Consider the following 10,113-nt stretch of genomic DNA (forward strand, 5'->3'; position numbering starts at 1 on the left):
GGAATGCAGCTTGTTTTTGTATGTTGATTTTGTATCTTGAAATTTGCTCAATCTGTTTCTTATTTAATTTTTGTGGAGTCTTTGGGATTTTCTACGTATAAGATCATGTGGTCTGCAAACAGATAATTTTATTTCTTCCTTTCCAATTTGCATTCTTTATATTTATTTTTTCCTTTTCTAGTTGCTCTCCCCAGAACTTCCAGTACTATGATGAATTAAGAGGTGAAAGTGGAGATCTTTTTTACTGAATAAAAAATTATCTATGTCAAAGGGAATATGAATATATAGCAAACTGATTTCGAAGGAAAATTTTGAAGCTGATAAAAGTCAGAAAAAGGATTTCTGTAGGGATATTTTTACACTCTGGGTTGTTTTTCCCTCTCTCTTGTACATGGACAGGAACAATGACCTAAGCCAAAATTGCATTAGACAAATATTCCTGGATGAAGAGATGCTAATCTAGGCACCGAAGATTTAGGGGAAAAAATGGCAAGGTCCCTGATTTCATGGAGCTTAGAGTCTAATTTGGGTGTATGTGGCTTCCCAGGTGGGACTAGTGGTAAAGGACCTGCCTGTCAATGCAGGAGACATAAAAGACGTGGGTTCCATCCCTGGAAGATTTCCTGGAAGAGGGCATGACAACCCATTCCAGTATTCTTGCCTGGGGAATCCCATGGATCAGAGGGTCCTGGCAGGCTACAGTCCACAGAGGTGCAAAGAGATGGACAGGACTGAAGTGACTTAGCACACATGCATATGTATGAAGAATCAGATCATATCAGTCGCTCAGTCGTGTCCGACTCTTTGTGACCCCATGAATCGCAGCACACCAGGCTTCCCTGTCTATCACTAACTCCCGGAGTTCACTGAGACTCACGTCCATCGAGTCAGTGATGCCATCCAGCCATCTCATCCTCTGTCGTCCCCTTCTCCTCCTGCCCCCAATCCCTCCCAGCATCAGAGTCTTTTCCAATGAGTCAACTCTTCACATGAGGTGGCCAAAGTACTGGAGTTTCAGCTTTAGCATCATTCCCTCCAAAGAAATCCCAGGGCTGATCTCCTTCAGAATGGACTGGGTGGATCTCCTTGCAGTCCAAGGGACTCTCAAGAGTCTTCTCCAACACCACAGTTCAAAAGCATCAATTCTTCGGTGCTCAGCCTTCTTCACAGTCCAACTCTCACATCCATACATGACCACAGGAAAAACCATAGCCTTGACTGGACCGACCTTTGTTGGCAAAGTAATGTCTCTGCTTTTGAATATGCTATCTAGGTTGGTCATAACTTTCCTTCCAAGGAGTAAGCGTCTTTTAATTTCATGGCTGCAGTCACCATCTGCAGTGATTTTGGAGCCCCCAAAAAGAAAATCTGACACTGTTTCCCCATCTGTTTCCCATGAAGTGAAGGGACTGGATGCCATAATCTTCGTTTTCTGAATGTTGAGCTTTAAGCCAACTTTTTCACTCTCCACTTTCACTTTCATCAAGAGGCTTTTGAGTTCCTCTTCACTTTCTGCCACAAGGGTGGTGTCATCTGCATATCTGAGGTTATTGATATTTCTCCCAGCAATCTTGATTCCAGCTTTTGCTTCTTCCAGCCCAGCATTTCTCATGATATACTCTGCATATAAGTTAAATAAGCAGGGTGACAATATACAGCCTTGACATACACCTTTTCCTATTTGGAACCAGTCTGTTGTATATGAAGAATAACTATAATCAAATAAACAAGAAGAAAAATTTTGAAAGCGGTGCGTCCTATACACAATGTACAGCAGGGTTATTATACAGGTAGTGACTAGTAAATGGTTAAGGATATTTTATCTGAAAAGTTTACACTTGAGCAGTCTTGATGTAAGTGAGAAGTATGCAGCCATGTGAGGACCTGGGAGCAGTGCTCTAGACAGAGGAAGCATCAGACTGGCGTGACTCTGTGGCAGGAGCAAGTTCATTGTGCTCAAGCACAGTAAAGGGAGAGAAGGCCAGAGAGGATGAGGCAGAGAGAGTGAGGACACAGTCACAGGAGATGAAGTCAGAGCAGTTACCTGGAGCCGGATCAAACAGGTTCCTGTGATTCCAGGTAAGAATTTATTCTTAGAGTGATGTGATTCAGTCTACATTTTAAAGGCATTTCAGATTTATCTTTGTGTTGCTGTACAGGGACTGAGTATGAGAATAATTGGCTGTATGTGTTTTGTTTTCAAGCTGTCTTTACCTTGCACAGTGTTTGTCATCCACTGGGCACAGTAAATCCTGTACCGGACAGAGGCTTGCCTTATTTTCTCATGTTGGGTGCTAGTCACGCTCTCTAAGGCTACTGGGATGGCCAGGGGAGGAGAGAGTGAACAGAGAAGGTGAAGGGGGAAAATCAGAGCTGGGTTCTTGAATGTTGGGACTTTGACTGGAGGTAAATGTAGAGTCAACACCACCAACACCTCCTCTGTATATTTTCCTTCAGTCTATACCATCAGGACCATTCCATTGTAGACCTTCCTTGCCTGAAAGCAAGCCAGAACTGCTGGGCAGACATTGCCCCTGGGAGAAGTCTTCTGCCAATGATGGGCGGGGGGTGGGGGGGTGCAGGGGAGGGTTCCAACATAAATATTCCAATTTCATTTCTCTTCAGGTAGAAAAACTCAGATGTGTTCTACACAGTTTTCTAGAATTCCCCAGTAGGATTAAGTCCCAGTTGCCCATAACAGAGTCTTACTTGATAATGCACCATTTACTGGCCTTATCCCTCTGTCTCATTTCCTATTACCAATGCTTTCTGTTGTCACCTCCCAAACAAATTACTTACCCTCATATTCTTGTCTCAAATTCTGCTTATGGGGGTAACCCAATTGTTGTTATTGTTGTTTCAGTCATGTTTGACTCTTTGTGACCCCATTAACTTCCACATACCAGGCTCCTCTGACCTCCACTATTACCCAGAGTTTGCTCAAATTCATGTCCATTGAGTCAGATTGGTGATGCTATCTATCTCATCCTCTGCTGCCACTTTGCCTTCAAGCTTTCCAACATTGGGGTCTTTTCCAATAAGTCAGCTCTTCACATCATGTGGCCAAAGTATTGGAACTTAGGCTTCAGCATCAGTCCCTCCAATTCAGGGTTGATTTTCTTGAGGATTGAGTGGTTTGATCTCCTCTCTCCAAGGAAGTCTCAAGAGTCTTCTACAACACCACAGTTCAAAAGCATCAATTCTTCAGCCCTCAGACTTCTTTATGGTTCAACTCTTACATTCATACATGACTATTGGAAAAACCATAGCTTTGACTATGTGGGCCTTTGTTGACAAAGTGATGTATATGCTTTTCTTTTTTTTTTAGTTTCCTTTTTTTTTAATTTTATTTTATTTTTAAACTTTACATAATTGTATTAGTTTTGCCAAATATCAAAATGAATCCACCACAGGTATACATGTGTTCCCCATCCTGAACCCTCCTCCGTCCTCCCTCCCCACACCATCCCTCTGGGTCGTCCCAGTGCACTAGCCCCAAGCATCCAGTATCGTGCATCGAACCTGGACTGAAAACTCGTTTTATACATGATATTTTACATGTTTCAATGCCATTCTCCCAAATCTTCCCACCCTCTCCCTCTGCAACAGAGTCCATAAGACTGTTCTATACATCAGTGTCTCTTTTGCTGTCTCGTACACCGGGTTATTGTTACCATCTTTCTAAATTCCATATATATGTGTTAGTATACTGTATTGGTGTTTTTCTTTCTGGCTTACTTCACTCTGTATAATAGGCTCCAGTTTCATCCACCTCATTAGAACTGATTCAAATGTATTCTTTTTAATGGCTGAGTAATACTCCATTGTGTATATGTACCATAGCTTTCTTACCCATTCATCCACTGATGGACATCTAGGTTGCTTCCATGTCCTGGCTATTATAAACATTGCTGCGATGAACATTGGGGTACACGTGTCTCTTTCCCTTCTGGTTTCCTCAGTGTGTATGCCCAGCAGTGGGATTGCTGGATCATAAGGCAGTTCTATTTCCAGTTTTTTAAGGAATCTCCACACTGTTGTCCATAGTGGCTGTACTAGTTTGCATTCCCACCAACAGTGTAAGAGTGTTCCCTTTTCTCCACACCCTCTCCAGCATTTATTATTTGTAGACTTTTGGGTTGCAGCCATTCTGATTGGTGTGAAATGGTACCTCATAGTGGTTTTGATTTGCATTTCTCTGATAATGAGTGATGTTGAGCATCTTTTCATGTGTTTGTTAGCCATCTGTATGTCTTCTTTGGAGAAATGTCTATTTAGTTCTTTGGCCCATTTTTTTATTGGGTCGTTTATTTTTCTGGAGTTGAGCTGTAGGAGTTGCTTGTATATTTTTGAGATTAGTTGTTTGTCAGTTGCTTCATTTGCTATTATTTTCTCCCATTCTGAAGGCTGTCTTTTCACCTTGCTAATAGTTTCCTTTGATGTGCAGAAGCTTTTAAGGTTAATTAGGTCCCAATGTAATACACCACATTAACAAATTGAAAAATAAAAACCATATGATTATCTCAATAGATGCAGAGAAAGCCTTTGACAAAATTCAACACCCATTTATGATAAAAACTCTCCAGAAAGCAGGAATAGAAGGAACATACCTCAACATAATAAAAGCTATATATGACAAACCCACAGCAAACATTATCCTCAATGGTGAAAAACTGAAAGCATTTCCTCTAAAGACAGGAACAAGACAAGGGTGCCCACTTTCACCATTACTGTTCAACATAGTTTTGGAAGTTTTGGCCACAGCAATCAGAGCAGAAAAAGAAATAAAATGAATCCAAATTGGAAAAGAAGAAGTAAAACTCTCACTGTTTGCAGATGACATGATCCTCTACATAGAAAACCCTAAAGACTCCACAGAAAATTACTAGAACTAATCAATGACTATAGTAAAGTTGCAGGATATAAAATCAACACACAGAAATCCCTTGCATTCCTATACACTAACAATGAGAAAACAGAAAGAGAAATTAAGGAAACAATTCCATTCACCATTGCAACAGAAAGAATAAAATACTTAGGAATATATCTACCTAAAGAAACTAAAGACCTATGCATAGAAAACTGTAAAACACTAGTGAAAGAAATCAAAGAGGACACTAATAGATGGAGAAATATACCATGTTCATGGATTGGAAGAATCAATATAGTGAAAATGAGTATACTACCCAAAGCAATTTATAGATTCAATGCAATCCCTATCAAGCTACCAACAGTATTCTTCACAGAGCTAGAACAAATAATTTCACAATTTGTATGGAAAAACAAAAAACCTCGAATAGCCAAAGCGATCTTGAGAAAGAAGAATGGAACTGGAGGAATCAACCTACCTGACTTCAGGCTCTACTACAAAGCCACAGTTATCAAGACAGTATGGTACTGGCACAAAGACAGAAATATAGATCAATGGAACAAAATAGAAAGCCCAGAGATAAACCCATGCACCTATGGACACCTTATCTTTGACAAAGGAGGCAAGAATATACAATGGATTAAAGACAATCTCTTTAACAAGTGGTGCTGGGAAATCTGGTCAACCACTTGTAAAAGAATGAAACTAGAACACTTTCTAACCCCATACACAAAAACAAACTCAAAATGGATTAAAGATCTAAACGTAAGACCAGAAACTATAAAACTCCTAGAGGAGAACATAAGCAAAACACTCTCTGACATACATCACAGCAGGATCCTCTATGCTTTTCAATATACTATCTAGGTTTTTCATAACTTTTCTCCAAGGAGTAAGCATCTTTTAATTTCATAGATGCAGTAGTAACTGTCTGCAGCAATTTTGGAGCCCAAGAAAAGAAAATCTGTCATTCCTTCGAATTTTCCCCCTTTTATTTGGCATGAAGTGAGGGGACCAGATGCCATGACCCTAGTTATTTTCATGTTGAGTTTCAAGCTAGTTTTTTCACTCTTTTCTTTCACCCTCATTAAGAGACTCTTTAGTTCCTCTTCAGTTTCTGCCATTAAAATGGTATCATCTGCATATCTGAGGTTGTTGATATTTCTCCTGGCAATCTTGATTCCAGCTTGTGATTCATCCAACCCAGCATTTTGCATGATGTAATTGGTGCAGAAGTTAAATAAGCAGGGTGACAATATACAGCCTTGATGTACTCCTTTCCCAATTTTGAACCAGTCTGTTGTTCCATGTTTGATTCTAACAAACATGTTGCTTCTTGACCTGCATACAAGTTTCTCAAGAGACAGGTAAGATGGTCTGATACTCCCATCTCTTTAAGAATTTCCCACAATTTGTTGGGATCCACACAGTCAAAGGCTTTAGTATAGGCAATGAAGCATAAACAGATGTTTTTCTGGAACTCCCTTGCTTTCTCCATGATCCAGTAAATGTTGTCAGTTTGATCTCTTGTTCCTCTGGTGTTTGAAACCCAGTTTGTACATCTGGAAATTCTCAGTTCATGTACTGCTTAAGAGTAACTTGAAGGATTTTGAGCATAACCTTAATAGCATGTGAAATAAGTTCAACTCTATGGTAGTTTGAACATTCTTTGGCATTCCCCTTCTTTGGGATTGGAATGAAAACTGACTTTTTCCAGTCCTGTGGCCACTGCTGAGTGTTCCAAATTTGCTGACACATTCAGTGTAGCACTTTAACAACATCATCTTTTAGGAATTTAAATAGATCAGTTGGAATTCTATCACCTCCACTAGACTTGTTTGTAATAGTGTCTCTTAAGGCCCACTTGGCCTCACACTCCAGGATGTCTGGCTCTGGGTGAGTGACCACACCATCATGGTCATCCCTGTCTTTAAGACCTTTTTTTGTATAGTTCTTCAGTGTTTTCTCGCCACCTCTTCTTAATCTCTTCTGCTTATGTTACATCCTTACTATTTCTGTCCTTTATTATGCCCATCCTTGCTTGAAATGTTCCCTTGATATCTCTAGTTTTCTTGAAGAGATCTCCAGTCTTTCCCATTCTATTGTTTTCCTCTCTTTCTTTGTATTGTTCATTTAAGGAGGCCTTTTTATCTTTCCTTGCTATTTTCTAAAACTGCATTCAGTTGGGTATATCCTATTACAACATAGGGTATCCAGCCAAAATCCTGCTAATGTTTATTCTATTGGCTACTGGGATTGTGTCAGAGTATCTTTTTATTGAGTGCTTCATAAACCTGTTTCTATGGGTTCCTAAACATAGAAGGCCACATGAAACCTTAGCTTTGACTTGTGAAAGATTTTAAATTTACAAATTGCTACTGCAGATTGGATACAGGTAGACAGAAAGAAGTGAACCATCTTTGTCTGCATTTTTCTCATTATTTGTATCTGCAGCATTCACTATGTCTGACCATCTTAGGCACTCAAGAAATATTTATTGAATGAGTAACATGGGGAATATGGTGAGATGGGGTGAGATGAAATGTTCATACTTTGTTATTTCTTAGACTCTTAGAAAGCTCAGGGTAATAGACAGCCTTCCCAAATTCCCCTTCATTTTACCTCTTTGCACCCAAACTGCAACACAGAACTGGGGGCTGGGAATGAATGTTGGGGCTGTGACATTCACTTAATTTTTCTCTCTTAATTTATCTGAGCTTAGCTTTCAATTAGCTTATTAAGCAAATATTAGTCAGTACTTACTAAGTTTTAAGTGCTTTGTTGAGGATGTGGAGATATGTGGGCTAGCAAAGAGGCACAATCCTCTCCCTTTTAAAATACAAAGATTATTGAGGGTAGAGATACTGCACAAATTCTTACACAATTCACTGTTTCATTATAGTCATATTAAATACTAGGAAGTAAAAGTACAGTATACTGTGGACCATACAACTACAGACCTAATCTAGTCCAGAAAAGAGAAAAGGCTTATTTGAGGAAGTGACTTTTAAACTGAAACCTATAAAACAAAGTAATTGAATTAAATGTTTTGCTACTTCCTCTTTGGCTTTGAAATTCTGTGACCATATCCCCACTTTAAACAGGGTTAAACTGTTTATGCTAATATCTAGGCACAGTGGGTCCTGGTTTAAGGTATGAAGCCAACTTTTCTACTCTGAACAAAAGGCACACAGGGTCCTGGCCCAGGTTGCCAAATACTGTTCCCTATTAAGGATGGATATTTTAAACAGATGAGGTTGGAATGTCTCTGTACCTGCTCCCCCAGTTTTCCTAACTTCCTGGGTGTGTACTCTTTTTGATCTGCTTTGCCTCCTCTGTTAACCCATTAACACATCTCTAGTCTGAATACTGAAGGGATCTGACTAACGACAAATGCACACTTTTGGTGATAGAGCTTACATTTTGTTCTTTTTAAATTTTTAAATTGAAGTATAGTTAGTTTACAATTTTGTGTTAATTACTGCTGTACAGCAAAGTGATTCAGTTATAATATGCATTATTTTTTTATTCTTTTTCTATTCCATTCATCGTGGTTTATCTGTGCTATCAGTAGGACCTTGCCGTTTATCCATTTTAGATATAAAAGCTCATATCAGCTAACCCAACCTCCCACTGCACCCCTCCCCCAAACTCCTCCCCCTTGACAACCACTACTCTGTTCTCTAAGTCTGCAATCCTGTGTCTGTTTCACAGACAGGTTGATCTGTGTCATATTTTATGTTCCACTTGTAAGTGATATCATACGGTATTTGTCTTTCTTTTTCTGACTTCACTTAGTGTGATAATCTCTAGTTGCATGGAGCACATATTCTGAATTTGAAAGAATAGAGTCAGGGAATTCTACCATGTAGTCTCTCTTTACGTATTGGTGAAGATGCAAGCAGCTATAAAATATGTCATTTTCTGGGTTTTCTTCTTTCTGTGGCCACGTCCCACTACTCACTATTATAAAATGTTTAGCCACAGAGATGGGTCTGTAAGATCTCTTCTCCTCTAGGGCTGAGACAACACAGCTGGGTACTGTTCACCAGTTCTGGCAGAGTTCTTGGATGGTTTCTTATGAAATCTTGGAAAAGGATATATTAATCCAGCTGTTTTCTGACTTTTGAATCTGTCTTATAATTTTCTGATTGTGTAAGCCACTGATTGAATAATCCCACATGGAGAGCTCATTCTGTACTTTGAATGGCTCCATCCATGTACTCAGCCAATACCTATGCCCCTATCGTGTTTTCTAATCACTCCTGTTTATTCCCTGTACTTGGCTCAAACAGGTATGCAGATGGAATTTTGGCCCATTTTATTATATGGCATTTAAACAACACTGAAAGCTTCTTTCCTGGCATAGTGATGTATAAAACAAACAACCCGTCCACAAAAATTGTGTAAATACTAACGTCCTGGCCAGTTAGTAAAACTCAAGAAGTCAAACAAAAACAGAAACAAACCAAAATTAAAAAAAAAAAAAAAAACCACAAAACCTAAAATACCACCTCCAAATCAACCCAAGAATGTGCTTCTTTCATTGCAAACATTTCAGCAGGGTTTATTTCCTATCCAAGGACGATGTTGGGGAACCCTGTATTCATCTCCCAAACCACACATGGAGATTGCACCTTGCATCAAGCATGAGGGTTAATGAAGTCAGGAAGAGGAAGAAAAGTCCTGTGTGGGAAGTAATGCTGAATTGCTGCTCCCCTTGGTTCAGTGGTGGAAGCAGAAGGAGCGATGCCCTTCATTGGAGAGACACCAGCCAGGTCCAGTGTCTTTTTTGCGGGAAGGGGGGGAGGAATTTTTTTTTTTTTTTAATAAGGAACACTTCATGAATTTGTGTGTCATCCTTGCATGGGGGCTGTGCTAATATTCTCTGTATCGGTCCAATTTTAGTGTATGTGCTGCTGAAGCGAACACTCCTCTGTCTTTTAAAACCAACCAGTTCTCTCTCACATTAGTGGGGTAAAGGCATATGTTTGGTGAGAAATAATGAGGTATACTTGGAACATCCTATATACTTGCAGCTAAGAATGGCTGTCCTAAAAGTGAATATATGTTAATTACATCCATTAAAACAATGAAGTACAAAAATATAAACAATAGATACCTCTTATTAAATGTTGTTCAAGACGTTTATATCTTTTTCTCTGCATTTTGAAAAACAATGTAGCTCTTTAGATCTAGAGAGGAAACATTTACATTACAACACTAGCTCTTAATCTTTGATG

At 39.3% G+C, this 10,113-nt stretch overlaps 1 non-coding gene across 1 annotated transcript; it reads right to left on the reverse strand.

Moving 5' to 3' along the window:
* Positions 1-9,695: 9,695 nt before the first annotated feature.
* On the reverse strand, positions 9,696-9,802 carry LOC112441703 (U6 spliceosomal RNA). The gene has a single exon (XR_003029564.1). It is a non-coding gene; the product is annotated as a U6 spliceosomal RNA (small nuclear RNA).
* Between the last annotated feature and the right edge of the window lie 311 nt (positions 9,803-10,113).

Source organism: Bos taurus, chromosome 15 (genome assembly GCF_002263795.3).
Source record: "Bos taurus isolate L1 Dominette 01449 registration number 42190680 breed Hereford chromosome 15, ARS-UCD2.0, whole genome shotgun sequence".
NCBI classification, from domain to species: domain Eukaryota; kingdom Metazoa; phylum Chordata; class Mammalia; order Artiodactyla; family Bovidae; genus Bos; species Bos taurus.